Source organism: Protopterus annectens, chromosome 10.part0 (genome assembly GCF_019279795.1).
Source record: "Protopterus annectens isolate FY-2018-M chromosome 10.part0, PAN1.0, whole genome shotgun sequence".
NCBI classification, from domain to species: domain Eukaryota; kingdom Metazoa; phylum Chordata; order Ceratodontiformes; family Protopteridae; genus Protopterus; species Protopterus annectens.
The window spans coordinates 521384086-521405266 of NC_056744.1; the positions used below are offsets into that span (position 1 = coordinate 521384086).

Sequence of the window (21181 nt, forward strand, 5' to 3'; positions counted from 1 at the left end):
GATTATCACAACTGACTGTGAACTGTATTGTTACTAGAGGGAAAAACCAGGGTGGACTTATTGTAGATCAGAGCATGTGTGTGTACCTTTAAGAAGTATTTCCAGATATAAGCACATGCATATAAATACTGAGCACGTACAGGCAGCAGTGCCATTTTGAGAGAACAGGCAGAGTGCTAACATGTATGAGTGTGGTAGTCAGTCTGTTTATAAGTTTATTTAAGTTTAAGTTACAAAGCCTCATTTCTGATGTGTTTGCGTGTAATAAAGCTGTTTGAATGAACCCGCAAATGTTTGTCTCTTTTATCCTGACCAGATGAGCGACATGGTGTCAGAACTGTAATTAGAAGAACAGCTTCTTTGAGCCATAAGGTGCAGAGTTGAAGGTGAATGCAGACTAAGCAGGTTTTGTGAAACGGAGCTCAGACAAACAAAAAAGGGCCAGAAACAAGCTAAAGGTAAAGAAAACTGCACAAATGATTTATTTGGCAAAGAAAATGAAACGGTGCATTTATAAGGCACAAAATGCATTATTAATCAAACGAGTAGCACAAAAATGTATTATTAAACAGACGAAAAGGCACAAACCACATTATTAATTAAATTAAATGTTTGAAACCACAATATTTGATAAAGCTAGCAGACCTATTCATATTAAGCTCAGAATTACCTTTGGATTGCATAACGACCATGTTTACAGTAAAATCAGCACAAGAAAAGTATAATAAACATAAGAGAATAAAAGGGCATAACAAGTACAATAAAAAGGGCAAATTAATCTTAAAGAGCAAAGTAACTGCATGCTTTTTAGTAAAAGACCATGTTTGGGCACAAAACTACTAGTCTGCATTGACCAAAACCACTCAAAGCATAACTAGAGTTGGTTGAAGTATCTCAGAGTTTGCAAAGTGTTTGCAGAGTGTGTGCTTTCTTACGGTGCAATTATTTTAAAGAGTTTGCTGTGTGCAAAATACAGTTATATTGAAAGGTGCAGTCAATGTACAGCCATTTCGAAGAGTTTCTTGTGCTGTGTGCATTTATTCATAGAAATACACCATTTCAGAGTGTTTCTTACACTGTGCAGAGTTATTTCGCAAAGTACAGCCATTTTGAAAGGTTCTTGTGCTGTCTACAGCTTATTTGCAAAGTGCATTCATCTGGAAGTGTTTCTTACTCTGAGCTGCTTCTGCTGTGTACAGTTTATTTGTAAAGTACAGTTATTTCAAAGTATTTCTTACACTGCTAAGGAGTGGTTTCATAAAGTACAATGATTTAAGTGTAGTCTTGTGCTACAGAGACCTATTTGGCAAAGTGCAGTTATTTCAGAATTTGTTGTGCTTCTGGGCATAATCACAAGTACTGGCATAACGTTCTGGTATATATATGTATGTGAGTATATTCAAGCACCTTCACTACTCTGTGTCGATATGGCAGAGGCATTTTGCAGACCAGGTCCACTTGTGTTTGATCATAATATAGCAGATAATTGAAGAGTATTTGAGAAAGAATATTAAATTTTCATACAAGCAGCTTTTTCTGGCAAAGATGCACATATGAATGCATTCATTTTGCTTAACTTAGCTGGGTCAGAAGCTATTGAAAGAGAGCGTTCATTTGTGTATGCACCAGGAGTATATGCAGGAGAGGGGGGAAACAGACATATTGTGGTACCAGCTGAATCCATGGAGTGCTTAAAATATAAATTTAGAGAAATGTGCAACTTCCAGGCAAATTTTGCATTAAAAAGGCACTTATTTTATAAAAGAGACCAAAAGCCAGGTGAAACTTTTTCAGCTTATTCCAATGACTTGAGAAATAAAGCTAAAACATGCAGATTTGGTGATTTGAAAGATGAGTTAATAAAGGACAGGCTTGTGTGTGGTGTTAATAGTGCTGCAGTAAGAAAGATTTTGCTTTGTGACAGTGATTTAACATTAAGCAAAGCCATAGAGATCTGTCAACTCCATGAGCTCACAGAAAGGCACACAAGTATACTTACAAGTGACAACAACATGGTTTCAACAGCCTCTAGAGCAAACACAGATAGTCTTGTTTCTGCTTGTTACATGTTGTATGCTAAGCACATGGCAGCAGCAACCCCTATGGGTTTGGCAGAGAGAACCTGTAGCTTACTAGCAAGTTCCAAGACTAGTTCAATAAAAAAGGGGACGCTCAGTACAGTATAAGAGTGAGTCAGAAAAACCCAAGTCAAGTCTTATTGTTAACTGTTGTAATTGTGGTGCCAACCATGAATCTAAAAGAGAGAAGTGCTTAACATCCAGTCAGCAATGCCACAAGTGTAAACATGGAACTATTTTCAAAAATTTGTAAATCAAGCAAGCCTCATTCAGTTGTTAAGAAAGGTCACTCAAAAAAGGAAGTTGATCATATAGAAATTTGCAACGCTACTATGTAGATGGTGTAACAGTAGTTGGTGAAAATGTTAATGCAGTAGATTTATTGGCAAATAATGGAGTATTTTGTAGTGTCCTGATCAATGGTAAGCCCACAGAGCTCAAAGTAGACATTCGCTCAAAGTGTAATATTAAGTCTGCAGAAACATTTGCTAAAGTGAGGGCTGATAAGCAACTTAATTTGGGCAGTTGTGCAAAGCTTGTTGCTTATGGAGGTAACGAGATTCAAACTGAAGGTTCAGTAGTGCTTTCATTCTATTTGGCTGGGAATACTTACAGCTTGCAATTTTATGTAGTCCAAAGACCTGTGCAGTCATTATTAGGTCTCAGAGACAGTTTGAGTAGGAAACTGCTTTCTTTTTCCAAAGAAGTACATCATGTAACCACATGTCCCAGTTCCAGCTTTACGGATGCTATTTCCTCAGAGTATGATGATGGTTTCTATAACAAGCTAGGCAAACTTCCAGTTGTGTACTCCATGAAAGTAGACCCAGAGGTCAGTCCAGTGGTAAGACTGGCAAGAAGAGTTCCAATAGCTAAGCAGAACAAAGTCAAGGTTCAGTTAGACAGAATGGTGCAGAAAGGTCTGATTTGTCCAGTCACAGAACCAACTGAGTGGGTGTCTACCATGATAGCTGTTCATAAGAAAAATTAAAATAAAATTTGAATATGCATTGACCTAAGAAATGTGAACAAGACATTAAAAAGACTGCATCATCTTACATATACAGTTGAGGAGATTGCAACCCTCATGCCAAATGCCACTATTTTTTCTGTCTTAGATGCAAAGAGTTCATTTTGGCAAGTGATGCTTGATCACAAATCTTCACTACTGACTACATTCAGTACCCCATTTGGTAGATAGATATTCCTCAAGATGCCTTTTGAGATACATTCTCCCATTGAAGTCTTTCAGTGTGCAATGGAGCAAATTATTTTTCAGGCTACCAGTGTGCAATAATAGTTGACGAGTTACTGGCTGGAGGTAATGGTGAAGCAGAGCATGACAGAAACCTCAGGAAAGTTCTGGACAGAGCGTGTGAAGTGAGTTTAATGTTCAATCCTCTGAAGTGCAAATTCAGACTACCAGACGTTATTTATGCAGATCATTTATTTACCAGTACAAGCTTACAACCAGATCCTTCCAAGCAAGCAGCCATTCTTGAGATGCCAGCTTCAGACAATGTCCAGGCTCTACAGTGTTTTCTTTTTATGGTTAACTATTTGGGCAAATTTATCCCTGACTTTAGTGAGTTATCAGCCCCTTTAAGAGAGCTGACATGCAAAAATGTTGCATGATCATGGTTAGAACAACACCAGAGAGCATCTGATAACCTCAAACAGCCAATTGCTAGCCCATCTACATTAAGATATTATGATGTCCACAAAGCAGTAGTTCTTTCCTGTGATGCTTCAAAGTTCAGTCTTGATGCAGTTCTTCTTCAAGAGGGCAGACCTGTTGCCTGTGCATCTAGAACTCTTACCCAAACTGAGATGCAGTATGCTAAAATTGAGAAGGAACTTTGGCCAACTGTGTTGCATGTTTGAAGTTCCATGATTATATTTATGGCTGAGCTATTCAGATAGAACTGACCATCATCCTCTAATTACTATTTTAAAGAAGCTTATGCATTCATCTCCATCAAGACTACAAAGAGTGATGCTCAAACTGCAAAAGTATAATTTCAAAATGGATTAGATGAGGGGTAAACTTCTTTAACTGGCTGATACCTTATCAAGATCATCCAGAAATACCACAGAACACCTTGATATGGAGAATTTTGACTTTCATGTCACGGAAGTGCGTAATTTTTCTATGATGAGACTTGATAAGCTGAGAGATCATACAAAGACTGATCCAATTTTGCAAAAGCTTAACCACTTTATCAATGTAGGATGGTCATCAAAGCAATACTGTGTACCGCCAGTAGTACAACTTTACTTTCCATAGAGATGAGATGCTGATAGAACATGGTTTTATTTTCAAAGGTCCAAAAGTGTTGTTCCTACTTCCTTACAGTGAGAATACATTCAGATTTTGCATTGTGGCTACCCAGGTTCCAATTCTACCAAAAGAAGGACAAGAGGGCTAGTATTTTGGCCTTGTCTAGCAAAAGACATTGAAAATGTGCTTTCTTCTTGTTCAGTGTGCAACAGTACTAAGCCGCATTTGCAAAAAGAGCCACTTCAGCTAAGCCAAATTCCTGAACTACCTTGGTCAAAAGCAGCAACTGACATATTTGAGTGGAACAGTCAGCATTACTTAGTGTTGGTAGACTCCTATTCGAACTGGTTTGAGATCAATTTGCTACATAACCAAATGACAAGTGCTGTTATTACTAAGATGAAATGTCATTTCTCAGCCCATGGTAGTTCACACAAAGTTATTTCTGACAACGGTTCTCAGTTTACCAGTCAGCTGTTTCAGAGATTTGCTAAAGAGTGGGACTTTATCCAGGTTACTAGCAGTCCTGAATATCCACAGTCAAATGGACTTGCTGAATGGGCAGTACAGAGTACAACACAATTACTGGAGAGGTCAAAGCATGACAATACTGATATCTTCTTGAATTTAATCAATCTCAGAAATATACTCCATGACAACCTACTAGGCTCACTTGCCCAGAGACTTCTACTTAGGTAAACCAGCACAACCTTGCCTATCAGTTCTAGTTTGTTGGTGCCTAATGCTAAAACCAACAGACCAATCCAATCCCAACTTTTTAAGAAGCATTCTTCTCAGAAGTCCAACTATGATAACATGAGCAGATTTCTTTGTCAGTTAAAAGAAGGAGATACAGTAAGGGTGCAATCGGCAAAAGGCTTTGATCAAATCGGTCAAGTGAGAGGTGTATGTATCAAACCGAGATCCTACTTAATGAAATCTTAGGGTATAGAGTACAGGAGAAACCACAGACATGTTCTTCCTGTATCAGAAATGATACTGCAGCTGTACCTGTGATACAGACTCTAGATCTCAGAGCAACCCTGATAATGTTCTTACTGAAGAACATATCACACTGTCCATTCCCATTCCTGATGATGTCTCAGATATCCCCAAAGATGAACATTCCTTAAAGACAGTCTCCATTGCTAGATCTAATTCTGACCTTTATGTTACATGGTCAGGTCATATTTTTAGACCTAGTGCAAAAATACACAGCAACCTGGACTTAAGTGTTTTATGTGTGTCTGAATTTGTATAATTGCATGTCAAATAATTAGTTTTGTATAACTGTATGTCAAAAGATCATTTCTGTAAATTGCATGTCATTGAATACTAACATTTTATATGTGGACTGTTTCTCAAAGAGGGAGGATATAGATCAGAGTGTGTGTATGTACCATTAAGAAACATTTCCAGATGTAAGCACATGCATATAAATAGTGAGCACATGCAGGCAGCAGTGCCATTTTGAGAGAACAACCAGAGTGTTAACATGTATGAGTGTGGTAGTCAGTCTGTTTATAACTTTAAGTTACAAAGCCTCATTTCTGATGTGTTTTTGTGTAATAAAGCTGCTTGAAATGAACCGCCGAATGTTCATCTGTTTTATCCAGATCAGACAAGCAGCACCTATATTATGTTGTGTGCTACTTTCAAACTGTAGAAAAGGTGCCATTTTTTGTACCTTAAGGCCATTAAGATTCCAAGAGATAAATCTAATGCTAACTAAAGAACTGTCTGTCAGATAAATTATATAGACATTATACCACTGTTTGAGGGGAAAATAATAGCATGACCTTGCATTGTGAAAAGAGCTATAAAAATAACTTGATACAAATACACTCACACATTTGGATACTTTTAACATCTATATAGTGCTTTAAAAGATATCAATTAAGATGAGGGGATTTTCTTCCTAAAATTGCCCATACCATGCTAGAAAAGTCAAAAGGAGTAGTCTAAATGTGAAAGACTCAGGTAGGACATCATCGGGTAACAGATTGTATCTTACTCTTTTAGAATGGACTGCACAATTATAATTAATTCAGAAAGAAAAAACAAGATCAAAAATTAGTTCAGGCTACTACAGGCCTTCAGGGCATCATGGAATTAAAACTTCTAAAATACAAATATACATTACTGGATGTTGGTTTCCAATAAACAGCTGAAACAGAACCATCTTGTGACTTAAAAATATAGTCTCAATGTAATTAACCTTGTCTTGTGTACAATTAAAAGTAATCCAAAAGCACAATCTGGCCATGAAAAGAAAATGGCAGGGAACACTGCAACTGGACTGCAGTTTTAACCAGTTTATTGAAAAATAAAGGCAAATAAATACATACACTAAGCACTTTCATCCCATGAGTATACAATCATCAGTTTATGAGATATGTAACAGGACATCATGCGAGTACTTCCAGGTTAACAGTTAAGCAGAGAAGGTGTTTGGAATATGAGTATTTTAAAGTACAAGATGAGACTTTGGAAAATTCAATGTCATACAGTCTATTCACATAACTGAGGTATGGAAAGAGTGAAACTTTTTGCTGGAAAACTGGTTAAAATCTTATGGTTTACACCTTCAGGATGTCAGTGCCTTCTTAATACAACCATTCAACTTTCAATTAAAGATTTTGAGTACCTGTTATTGCAATATAGGAACTTACACATGTACAACTGCTATTTACCAGAAAATGCCAAAGTTAAAAGGGACCGTAGAGGTTTAAGATTTTGGAAGATACCTCATGGGACACAGCCATTTTCTATATTTCACAATGAACTTATTAAGCTTTGGGATAGAATGGGCTGTGATTTAATGAGACTTATGACCAAGGAAAATTATTGTAGATTTCTTAAATTAGACCAAGATATTAAGGTTTTAAATGCTAATTTGGAGAAAGACTTGATCAATTTCTACAAATGTGAATATGAAAATATTTTTAGGAACATTGACAGGGCAATGATTTACAGCAAGGAAAGGAAACAAAAATACATTTTTTTAGGGACAAACATGAATATGAAATGAAGAAAGCTTATTCTACTCCCAGTGCTAAAAATGTTAATTTTGATGGGAGTGGTTATGGTGTTTTTCAGTGAAGGAAGGGAAACGGAGTAAAACTGTAATGGTGATGGTCCCATTCAAGATGAAACAGGTTTTACTGAGAATATTTTGGGCACAGTGGAGATTCGCAGATCCAAGAGGTTAGCAAACCAGATGAAAGAGAGAGAGGTTCACAAGGCTAACAGAAATAAATGACAGAAGTGACTGATAATAATGTTTGCGGTTATAATGATTTTAAGATTTTTAACCTCAGTCAACTGGAAGTTGGTGAAGGCCATTTGAACTTGCTTAAAAAGAGTTTTAAGTTTGTACCCAAAATTTTAAAACTGATGTGGTCAAAAGAACAATTAATTTGAAATTGTTTACTCGTAATTTGAATTTAAGGTTGCTATTAGACCAAAAAGAAAGTTCTATGGTTCACAATGCTGGTCCATTGTTTAGGAAAACAGATTATATAGTCCCCTTTCCCACCCTCTGCTTAGCACTTCTGAAAATGTTTGTGGCAAGCAGACTAGAAATGTATGTGGAAAGGAAAGGAAATACATTAATAACCTCACTTGAGTCAAGAACGGGCTTTATTAAATGACATTATGAGGGACAGGAATATAAGAGTTATAAAACCAGACAAGGGTGGGGGAGTTGTTATTATGGATTATGTGGATTGCTCAAGCATCATATAAGAAATTTTAAATGATAAAAATGTATATAAAAAGGTATCAAAGAATGAAGTTAACATTTCTTATGCTAAGCTTGATTATTATTTAACAGATATGAAAAATCAAAAAGTTATTAATGATGAAATGTATGAATTTGCCAAGGTTGAAAAAACCTTGATTCCCTCAATATTTGGAATACCAAAAATCCACAAAAATAACAACCTCCCACTTAAACCAATAGTAGCTCCGCATCTGTCAAAAACTGATTTTTAGCTACATTTGTAGATATGAAATGGAAAGGTAAACTCAAGCAATTTGACTATGCGTTACGTGACTTGTGGTACTTAGAAATACCCAACAACGTTTTATTTAAGGAAAATATTGTGTTTGTCACTGTGGATGCAATACATTTAGTTTCTGTCAACCCCATTAGAATAGGACTAGAACATTTTATAGATGTCATGAGAGATATAAGCAAGTATAACAACAATCAAACATTGGTCATGAATTAATCTATGGATATGGTTTTGAAAAACTACTTTATGCTTTTTGAAAGTGAATTTTTTACACTAATGTACTGGGGTTGTACTGGGGGCAAAATGTGCCCCAATTTTTGCTAATATTCTTTTAAGTGAATGGGAAAAGCAATTTCTGTTCAATTCACCATTATTTAAATTTGTTTAATCACATTGCAGATTTTTAGATGTCATTCTTATCTTATAGGGAGAGTATGAACTACAGTTGAGAGAGTTTATTGATTATTTTATTGGTTCTATTGATTTTCTGAAATTTACTTACACCATAGCTTTTGACAGGATTAATTATTTAAACATAACTGTGTATAAAGACTTCATTAAAAGGAGTTTTTCTTCCACCATTTTTTGTAAGGATAGTTTTTCAGTTCCTATTTACACTTTGACAGCTACCACCCATATTTAAAAAGAATATAGTGAAAGTGCAGATGGTATGTTTGTCACAATTTATTACCGATGATCAAGTATTTAATGTTGAGATTGAAATGTTAAGTAAAATGTTAATGAAAAAGAATGACCCCAAGGGATTATTGGAGGATACAAGGAAAACTGAATCCGAAGGAAGGGGGACCAGATATGTATTGATTCTGGGTGGCACCCATAGGACTGAATTTGGTAAAGAAGGTGAAAGCACCAAACTTGAAGCAATAATGGTTTCACATGACAGTGAAGCTAGCAAAATGTTAATACTTAAAAAGTTATATATAGAACCTAATTTTTACAAAAGAACTAAAACAGCTAGGTGAGACAGCTTGTTTTATTTTTAGTGGGGAAAAAATTTAGAAGAATTGGTGGAAACTGGAAAGGCATAGAAAAGTGATTGCTATAGAACAAAAATGTCCAAATGTGGAAGTTATAAAATGCATAGGTACATTAATAACAGTCCTTATGTAAGTGTGACAATTTTTAACAAGACCATTGGTAGTCCAGGTTTGGTTAACCTGCTTTATCCTCCTGTATTTTCCTCTGCAATTACACCAATACCCCTTAGGTTTTAGACCTGCTCCTATTTTCTCACTCACTCTTTACTTCAACTGTATACTCTCACCTGTTCTTTTTTTTAATCTCATAGAATCCTGATATACCTCTGATCTTTCCCACTCCTGACTCACATACTTACCTTTAACTATCAGCATTGCTGATAGTTTATTCTCTAGATTCTCCTTCACTTGTCTCTACCCACTCCTTTTGCCCTGCGGGCTCACTCTGCTCCCCTACCCTACCCCCAATTCCCACCCACCCCCAGGGGTACTACTCTTATACCATCTAACCACACCCTTTCCCTCTTACACTAATCATAGCCCCTCCCATTGTTAATTAACACAAATTTCCCTACTTTCAATTACCACTTCTAATTTCACCTACCACACCCTACACCTATTTCCTTCCACACTTAGCATACCTCCAAACCTATAACTAGAACCTAACAACTTACCCTGCCAGATGCATATGCTACCCTCCTCAACCCTCTTACAGGAGGTTACTCATACTTACACTTCTACCACCCCTAACTTTAGCTTACCTGCTAACCTCCTATGAACACCCAATATATCCACACATTCTCCACCCCAACACACTATCTACCTCTCCTTCTCTATGTATTCTCACTAACCATGTTAATATAACATCCACACCTAGCTATCTACCAGCAAAATATCATAGGATTACCCACATTAGATATGACTCTCCCAAGCCCAGAAAGTCTCTAACTCTATATAAGTTCCCACTACACCTCTTTTTGAAAGATGGTGACATTCATCCAAACCCAGGCCCTATAACTGCTACTACCACTCAACTCCACATCCCCAACACCCATCCTATCCATTCCTTTACTAAACCACTTAACTCACTGTTATTAGCTCACCTCAACATATGTAGCCTTAATAACAAAGTTGCACAACTCCATGCTCTCCTAGAAGTCTACCCCTTTGACATTCTTTGTTTAACAGAAACTTGGTTAAAACCTTCAACTAAAGACAATGAAGTCATCCCATCCAGTTATAATATTTTGCGACTTGACCGTACAACCAAAAAGGGTAGCGGTGTAGCTATCTTTTTTAAATCCGGCCTACAGATTACTACCTTCAACTATATACCACCTCAAGTTTCCAACGCTGAAATTCTTATTACCTAGCTTCAACTTAACAAATTCAAATCCATTTATATTATCTGTACCTATCTTTCTCCTGGTAATAACATTGCCACAATGAATATCCTCTGTTGGCTATCTCAAAAGTTGCTTCAAGAAACCATAATCCTAGGTGATTTTTAACATTGATTGGAAGTGTTTGGGTAGTTGCCACCCTACAAGCCATAGAAGCCTTTTTGGTTTTTCACAAACCATTACCTCCCCTACCAGGATAAACAAGCCTAATAAGAAAGAAAGTACCTTAGATTGGATTCTCATAAATAGTTATCTCCAGACATATGAATCTGGTACCCTCCCTGATGATGTAAGCAACCACTCACTAACCTGCATCATCAGGCTTAAATCCAATCTACATAATCCAACTATATCTAGGACAATTAGAACCAAGAAAAACTTCAACCCCGATCTCTTCCAGAGAGAACTAAGAGCATGTAACTGGTCTCCCTTAAAATACCTCACACTGGAGGAAGCTGTTAATTACTTTAATTCTAACTTCCTAGCCATACTTGACCACCATGCACCAACCCGCTCTATTAGAATGAGAACTAAATCTGCCCCGTGGCTTTCAAAAGAAACCAGGCAAAAAATCAAACTCAGAAATAAATACTGGAACAAATCAAGATCAACTAAAAATCCAGTAGATCAACAAAACTTCAGGCAACTAAGAAACGAAACTAAAAGAGCAGTACTGTCTGGCAAAAGAAACTACTACTTACAATTCCAACAGACCCACCATAATCAACCACAAAAGTTCTGGGCAAGTATTAATCAATTATTACACCCATGTCAATCTATCACACCAAACCCACAAGGCACAGACCAGGAGAATCCTGAACAGACTGCTAATACCATTAATACCTATTTCACTGAGACCATTCAAAACCTTGCCAGTCAGCTATCCACTCAGGACTTACCTATATCCAACCATATCACTAACCCACCCCCTCCATTTCTCTTCCAACCAGTCCCAACTGCATATATTCTTGCCCTCATCCAAAAACTTAAACCGTGCACTCCTTCAGCTGACCAGATACCCGCTGAATACCTACAAAAGGCAGCAAAATCTATTGCCTACCCCATTTCCATTCTTATCAATAGAACAATCACTGAAGGACACATCCCTAGCATATGGAAGGTCTCCCATATTATCCCCCCTTCATAAGGGAGGTAACTCCACTGAACTCTCCAATTACCGTCCCACTGCCCTACTGTCTCCCCTAGCAAAGATCATGGAAAAATGCATCCATAAACAATTGCTAGACCACCATAATCCATAATAACTTACTTTCCAACTCACAACATGGTTTCAGACCCTCACACAGCACTAGTACTGCCCTTTCAGACCCTCACACAGCACTACTGCTGCCCTTTCAGACCCTCACACAGCACTACTGCTGCCCTTTCAGACCCTCACACAGCACTACTGCTGCCCTTTCAGACCCTCACACAGCACTACTGCTGCCCTTTCAGACCCTCACACAGCACTACTGCTGCACTTTCAGACCCTCACACAGCACTACTGCTGCCCTTTCAGACCCTCACACAGCACTACTACTGCCCTTTCAGACCCTCACACAGCACTACTACTGCCCTTTCAGGCCCTCACACAGCACTACTACTGCCCTTTCAGGCCCTCACACAGCACTACTGCTGCCCTTTCAGACCCTCACACAGCACTACTGCTGCCCTTTCAGGCCCTCACACAGCACTACTGCTGCCCTTTCAGGCCCTCACACAGCACTACTGCTGCCCTTTCAGACCCTCACACAGCACTACTGCTGCCCTTTCAGACCCTCACACAGCACTACTGCTGCCCTTTCAGACCCTCACACAGCACTACTACTGCCCTTTCAGACCCTCACACAGCACTACTACTGCCCTTTCAGGCCCTCACACAGCACTAGTACTGCCCTTTCAGACCCTCACACAGCACTACTGCTGCCCTTTCAGGCCCTAACACAGCACTACTGCTGCCCTTTCAGACCCTCACACAGCACTACTACTACTGCCCTTTCAGACCCTCACAAAGCACTACTGCTGCCCTTTCAGACCCTCACACAGCACTACTGCTGCCCTTTCAGGCCCTCACACAGCACTACTGCTGCCCTTTCAGACCCTCACACAGCACTACTGCTGCCCTTTCAGACCCTCACACAGCACTACTGCTGCCCTTTCATACCCTCACACAGCACTACTGCTGCCCTTTCAGACCCTCACACAGCACTACTGCTGCCCTTTTAGACCCTCACACAGCACTACTGCTGCCCTTTCAGGCACTCACACAGCACTACTACTGCCCTTTCAGGCCCTCACACAGCACTACTACTGCCCTTTCAGACCCTCACACAGCACTACTGCTGCCCTTTCAGACCCTCACACAGCACTACTGCTGCCCTTTCAGACCCTCACACAGCACTACTGCTGCCCTTTCAGACCCTCACACAGCACTACTGCTGCCCTTTCAGACCCTCACACAGCACTACTGCTGCCCTTTCAGACCCTCACACAGCACTACTGCTGCCCTTTCAGACCCTCACACAGCACTACTGCTGCCCTTTCAGACCCTCACACAGCACTACTGCTGCCCTTTCAGACCCTCACACAGCACTACTGCTGCCCTTTCAGACCCTCACACAGCACTACTGCTGCCCTTTCAGACCCTCACACAGCACTACTGCTGCCCTTTCAGACCCTCACACAGCACTACTGCTGCCCTTTCAGACCCTCACACAGCACTACTGCTGCCCTTTCAGACCCTCACACAGCACTACTGCTGCCCTTTCAGACCCTCACACAGCACTACTGCTGCCCTTTCAGACCCTCACACAGCACTACTGCTGCCCTTTCAGACCCTCACACAGCACTACTGCTGCCCTTTCAGACCCTCACACAGCACTACTGCTGCCCTTTCAGGCCCTAACACAGCACTACTACTGCCCTTTCAGACCCTCACACAGCACTACTACTGCCCTTTCAGACCCTCACACAGCACTACTGCTGCCCTTTCAGGCCCTAACACAGCACTACTACTGCCCTTTCAGACCCTCACACAGCACTACTGCTGCCCTTTCAGGCCCTAACACAGCACTACTACTGCCCTTTCAGACCCTCACACAGCACTACTGCTGCCCTTTCAGACCCTCACACAGCACTACTGCTGCCCTTTCAGACCCTCACACAGCACTACTACTGCCCTTTCAGACCCTCACACAGCACTACTGCTGCCCTTTCAGACCCTCACACAGCACTACTGCTGCCCTTTCAGACCCTCACACAGCACTACTACTGCCCTTTCAGACCCTCACACAGCACTACTGCTGCCCTTTCAGACCCTCACACAGCCATACTGCTGCCCTTTCCGACCCTCACACGGCACGACTGCTGCCCTTTCAGACCCTCACACGGCACGACTGCTGCCCTTTCAGACCCTCACACGGCACGACTGCTGCCCTTTCAGACCCTCACACAGCACTACTGCTGCCCTTTCAGACCCTCACACAGCACTACTGCTGCCCTTTCAGACCCTCACACAGCACTACTGCTGCCCTTTCAGACCCTCACACAGCACTACTGCTGCCCTTTCAGACCCTCACACAGCACTACTGCTGCCCTTTCAGACCCTCACACAGCACTACTGCTGCCCTTTCAGACCCTCACACAGCACTACTACTGCCCTTTCAGACCCTCACACAGCACTACTGCTGCCCTTTCAGACCCTCACACAGCACTACTGCTGCCCTTTCAGACCCTCACACAGCACTACTGCTGCCCTTTCAGACCCTCACACAGCACTACTACTGCCCTTTCAGACCCTCACACAGCACTACTACTGCCCTTTCAGACCCTCACACAGCACTACTGCTGCCCTTTCAGGCCCTAACACAGCACTACTACTGCCCTTTCAGACCCTCACACAGCACTACTACTGCCCTTTCAGACCCTCACACAGCACTACTGCTGCCCTTTCAGGCCCTAACACAGCACTACTACTGCCCTTTCAGACCCTCACACAGCACTACTGCTGCCCTTTCAGGCCCTAACACAGCACTACTACTGCCCTTTCAGACCCTCACACAGCACTACTACTGCCCTTTCAGACCCTCACACAGCACTACTGCTGCCCTTTCAGACCCTCACACAGCACTACTACTGCCCTTTCAGACCCTCACACAGCACTACTACTGCCCTTTCAGACCCTCACACAGCACTACTGCTGCCCTTTCAGGCCCTAACACAGCACTACTACTGCCCTTTCAGACCCTCACACAGCACTACTGCTGCCCTTTCAGGCCCTAACACAGCACTACTACTGCCCTTTCAGACCCTCACACAGCACTACTACTGCCCTTTCAGACCCTCACACAGCACTACTGCTGCCCTTTCAGACCCTCACACAGCACTACTACTGCCCTTTCAGACCCTCACACAGCACTACTACTGCCCTTTCAGACCCTCACACAGCACTACTGCTGCCCTTTCAGACCCTCACACAGCACTACTACTGCCCTTTCAGACCCTCACACAGCACTACTACTGCCCTTTCAGACCCTCACACAGCACTACTGCTGCCCTTTCAGACCCTCACACAGCACTACTACTGCCCTTTCAGACCCTCACACAGCACTACTACTGCCCTTTCAAACCCTCACACAGCACTACTACTGCCCTTTCAGACCCTCACACAGCACTACTACTGCCCTTTCAGACCCTCACACAGCACTACTACTGCCCTTTCAGACCCTCACACAGCACTACTACTGCCCTTTCAGACCCTCACACAGCACTACTGCTCCCCTTCTTTCCGTCACTCTCTGTACCTTAATATGCTTTCCTCTGCACTGTTTATAGATCTGTCTAAGGCGTTCGATATGGTAAATCACCAGTTACTTATAAGAATCCTCAAATCCCTGTCACTAGATGCATTAGCTATAAAATGGTTCCAATCCTATCTGGATAACAGACATCAGGCCGTGCTTTGGCATAATATTCTATCTACCCATCAGCATAGGGGTCCCCCAAGGGTCCATATTAGGACCTCTCCTATTTTCTATATTTATCAACGACCTTTACCTAGCAATCCCCCAAGCTACATGCATACAATATGCAGATGATTCGACACTTATATGCTCAGCCACATCTAGATCTGAACTTCACTCCCTTACCCAAAAGGTCTTTAACACAGTTGAGCAATGGTTTACTCGACACTGTCTCCTTCTAAACCCTAAAAAACTAAACTCCTCCTTTTCACTCCTACTTGTAAGCCCCCCCATAGACTTCACAGTAACATCCAATAACAGCACTCCTATATCCCCAGACTCAACTACCAAACTACTTGGTATCACCATAGATAACCTTAACTTTGACACCCATATTAATAATACCTTAAAATCTGTTAATAGAAAACTGGGCTATTTCTACAGGATCAAACCCTTTCTCTCTCCTGCAGCTAGAATAACTATTGTTCACACTCACCTAATTTCTATTCTCCTCTATGCCTCACCCATATATACTAATCTCTCTAAAAACAACCTTAATAAAATGGAAAATTCCCACAATAGCATAGCCAGATTTGCTACAGGTAAACCTTTCAGAACCTACCACTGTATTAACCTAAAGCAACTAGGATGGCTTGAATTACAAAATCAGCTTAAATTCCACCAACTTACCATTGCCCACAAAACCATTTACCATCCTAGCAATATCCCTATACTATCTACCCTCATTATCCCCTACAACAATCTAAAGACCTTACGTTCATCACATAGACTTCTGTTAAATATTTGTAAGTCAAACATCATGGCTGGAGACTCTTTTCTCTAATGCTGCTGGAAACTCCTGGAGCCTTCTTCCTAGCAAACTTTCCTCAGTTCCCTCTATATCACTATTTAAAAACAAACTGAAACTTTTTCTCAGAACACACTGGTTGTGCCCCTGTACCAAACCTGACTGATCTACCACCATTCTTACTTGGATCTACCTACTCTCTTCTTCTCAATATTCTTGTTCCTTTTCTTAACAACTGACCTAGACCTTTCTAGATTCTCTTAATTTCTTTAAGCAGACTAGTTATTAACTCTTATACTTATTATCACAGCTCCTACTTTGTTTTCCTTCTTTATGTCAACCTGTTTACTAATATATTATCTAACTCAGCTGCTTTCTTTTTATATGTTGTATTGCAACTACATTTGTATTGTATTAAGTATATTTGTATATTTAGCACTATGCTATGAACAAGTGACCACTGTGATTATTCCCGTTTTTTTTTTTTTCTTGCAATGTTTAACATACAAATTAATCTTTGTATAATGTGTTATATTTTTACTTCCTCAGAGCTTATCTCCCGGGCCTCTACTGAAAATGGACATATATCCAGTTAGACTAGCCCAGTCAACAAATGTAAAATAAATAAATAAATAAATAAACTGTAACTCAGAGGGAGTCATATATTTGATAACATGTGTGGCATGCTTAACCTTCTATGTAGGAAAAACAAAAAGAAGGTTGAGGGACAGAATACACAAACACTTGTATAATATGAAGAGAAAGAAAACTACAGACACATTATATAGACATTCCACTGAATGTTTAGGTTTTAAAAAATAGTTTTTATTATTGATAAAGAAGTTCAAGATTTGAGTGGTAGGGATGTAAAAAATCTAACTGAATACAAGGAATTGTGTTGGCAGATAAGTTTAGATGCTAATAATAAACCTGCTTAAATGACAGTCTCCCTAAAGATTGTGCTAAAAATGTAGTCATGTTAATTATAGATAAGATTTTTAAATGAGTGAATAGAAAGTATATTTTGTATATATTTTATACATTTTTTGTATATTGTTTTATCACAGATGGGACACTATTAAGGTATTTAGAAAATATATGTGTTATGAATATGTATGAATTGATTCAAAATGATTGGTGTGTTAAACATAAAAATATATGCCAAATTTATTTGATTATATACTCTGAAGAAGTCCCAATTAAGTTATATGGGATGAAAGCATTTAGTATATGTATTTATTTGCCACAAGAACAAAGTAAAACTCGAAAATGACCAAAGAATCCAGTATATATTCTGTTTATTAAATCCGATCATATAAGCGCTTTAACAGATGCCTGCTTCTTCAGACGTGATGTGATACTAACATAACCCTCCTTAAATACTATAATCATATAATTTAATAAAATCACATGACTCCCCTTCTTAAAGATATCTCACATTAAAAGATATACAAATATTTAAGATACAACAATAAAAACACTCTACTAAAAACAGCATATCACAAATTCACAGACAAACTATTTAAATAACCTGGCTTTCAACATAGGTTATATGGGAACTTTGTCATTAAGCCCATATCCATAATCATCCCTGAGTGTGATGATCCATTTCATCTCCTCTAACACTCTCCATCACCTTGCCTATAGCTAAGAACTTAAATATATGGTATAAATGTTCTTTTATTCTGTCTCTAAAGCATCTGTCTGTTTTACCTACATAATTTTTTTTCTATGAATCGAAATAGACCATATAGACTACAGGAGCTGTACTGCAAATAGCAGAGACATCAAAAGAATATTTCTTAAGATGATCTGGATGGAAAAAATGTCTTGTACTATCAATATATTTACATGCTACACACTTTCCACAGGGTTTGGTTAAGCTAATATTTCCCTTAGTCATCATTTCTTTTGGCTAACACAACTGTCTCTTTAGAGACTTCATATTCGTAAATAGGAATTTCGGTGCATCATCTACCAATTTCCCTATCTTAACATCAGTGGTCAATATGGGCTAGTATTACTTAAAAACCTGCGTATAATTATTCACATTATTAGAATAATGCAGCGGTATTCTCAATTTTCTAGCTTGCTTAGTTTTCTCTTTTTCATCACCGTTTTTACATGTCTCAGTAAAATAAGGCTTATCACTACTTTCTCTTAGTTTGATAATGTCTTTGAAAGCATCTTTGATTTCCATTTCACTGTAGCCTTTCTCTATTATGGACTCGGGTCGCCTCCTAATTTGATTGTTGAAATCAGCTTCTTCTGGGTTCAATCTAGATGCTCTGAAAGCTTGATTTTTGACCACATTTTTAAATATATAGGGTGGATGCATGCTTTTAAGATATAACAAGTGATCACATTGGCAAGATTTCCTAAACATCTTAGTACTAATTTTTCCCTCATCATTAATAAATACATTAACATCCAAAAAATTCACATTTTTATCACAGCAAACTAAGGAGAACCTTAAATGTGTGGTGCTCCCATTAATATACTTCTCAAAAGCTTCAAGTTTAGCGCGAGGTCCCTTCCATAGAAGAAACAAATCATCTACAAACCTGTGGTAAAATAATATGAACTTATTATAATGGCCTGTGATGATATTCTCATGTTCCCAAACTGCCAAAACAGCATTGGCAAAGCAATTGGCACACGGTGTGTCCATAGCTATGCCATTTCTTTGCCAGTAAAAAACTTTATTAAATACAAACACATTATTATCTAGAATTATTCTCAAAAGAATACTATATAAATCAATTTGGTCATTAGTAAAACACCAATGCTGATGCAAAAAATGTCTAACACTTAAGATACCATCATCATTCAAAATAACGGTAAAAAGAGACGTGACATCAAGTGTGACAAGAAAAATACTATCATCAATAACTAGATTCTGTATACTTACAAATAAATCAGTCAAAAATGATTCTTTTAAAACATAATTATTCACATTTAAAAGTGGTCTAGGAGCTTTCTCAACATAAATGGACAAGGGCTGAGTACTGGCAAAGAAATGGTATAGCTATGGGCACGTTGCATGCCAATAGCTATGCCAATGCTGTTTTGGCAGTTTGGGAACACCAGAATATCATCAAAGGCCCATATAAGTTCATATTATTCTACTGCATGTTTGTAGATGATTTGTTTCTTCTATGGAAGCAACCTTGCCCTAAGTTTGAAGCTTTTGAGAAGTATATTAATGGGAGCACCACACTTTTAAGGTTCTCCTTAGTTTGCTCTGATAAAAAATGTGATTTTTTTGGATGTTGATGTATTTATTAATGATGAGGGAAAAATTAGTACTAAGATGTTTAGGAAACCTTGCCAAAGTAATAACTTGTTATATCGTAAAAACATGCATCCACCCTATATATTTAAAAATGTGGTAAAAAATCAAGCTTTCAGAGCATCTAAATTGAACACAGAAGAAGCTGATTTCAGCAATCTAATTAGGAGGCTACCTGTGTCCCTGATAGAGAGAGGCTACAGTGAAATGGAAGTCAAAGATGCTTTCAAAGACATTATCAAACTAAGAGAAAGTAGTGCTAAGCCTTATTTTACTGAGACATGTAAAAATAGTGATGAAAAAGAGAAAACTAAGCAAGCTAGAAAACTGAGAATAACGCTGCATTATTCTAATAATGTGAATAATTATACACAGGTTTTTAAGAAATACTAGCCCATACTGACCACCGATGTTAAGATAGGGAAACTGGTAAATGATGCACCAAAATTCCTATTTAAGAATATGAAGTATCTAAAAAGACAGTTTTGTTATCCGAAATAGATGATGACTAAGGGAAATATTAGATCAACCAAACCATGTGGAAAGTGTGTAGCATGTAAATATATTGACAGTACAGGAATTTTTTTACATGCAGATCAACTTAAGAAATATACTTTTGAAGTCTCTGCTAATTGCAGTACAGCTCCTGTAGTCTATTTGGCCTATTGCTGTTTATGCAAAAAAATGTATGTAGGTAAAACAGACAGATGCTTCAGAGACAGAATCAAAGAACATTTATACAATATTAATAAATGGAGTATATTTAATGCTTTAGCTAAGTGCATTAAAGAGACTAGTAGTGACATAGTTTTAAGTTCTTAGCTACAGGCAAGGCGATAGAGAGTGTTAGAGGAGGTGACAGTAGAAATCTCAATGAAGAGCTAGAGGCAAAATGGATCATTACACTCAAGGGTGATTATGGACATGGGCTTTATGACAAAAGTTCCCATACAACCTATGTTGAAAGCTAGGTCGTTATTTAAATAGTTTATCTGTGAATTTGTGATATGCTGTTTTATTGTGATATGCTGTTTTATTGGAGTGTTTTTAATGTGAGATATCTTTAAGGAGTCTTGTGATTTTATTAAATTAAATGATTATAGTATTTAAGGAGGGTTATTTTAGCATCACATCACATCTAAAGAAGCAGGCATCTGTGAAAGCGCTTATGTGATTGCATTTAACAAATGGAATATATATTGGATTCTTTGGTCATTTTTGAGTTTCACTTTGTTCTGGTGGCAGTTTACTTGTATTTTATTTGTGGACTCAGAATCTGGCAATTACTTGTGGTCTCTTTTCTGATATGTATTTATTTGTTTTTATTTCTCCAATTACAGT

General features: G+C 39.0%; 1 protein-coding gene across 1 annotated transcript in view; it reads right to left on the minus strand.

Moving 5' to 3' along the window:
* The window catches only part of LOC122813204 (voltage-dependent R-type calcium channel subunit alpha-1E-like), a 4399719-nt gene that overhangs the window by 4324814 nt on the left and 53724 nt on the right, over positions 1–21181 (minus strand). The gene's annotated exons all lie outside the window — the stretch shown is intronic.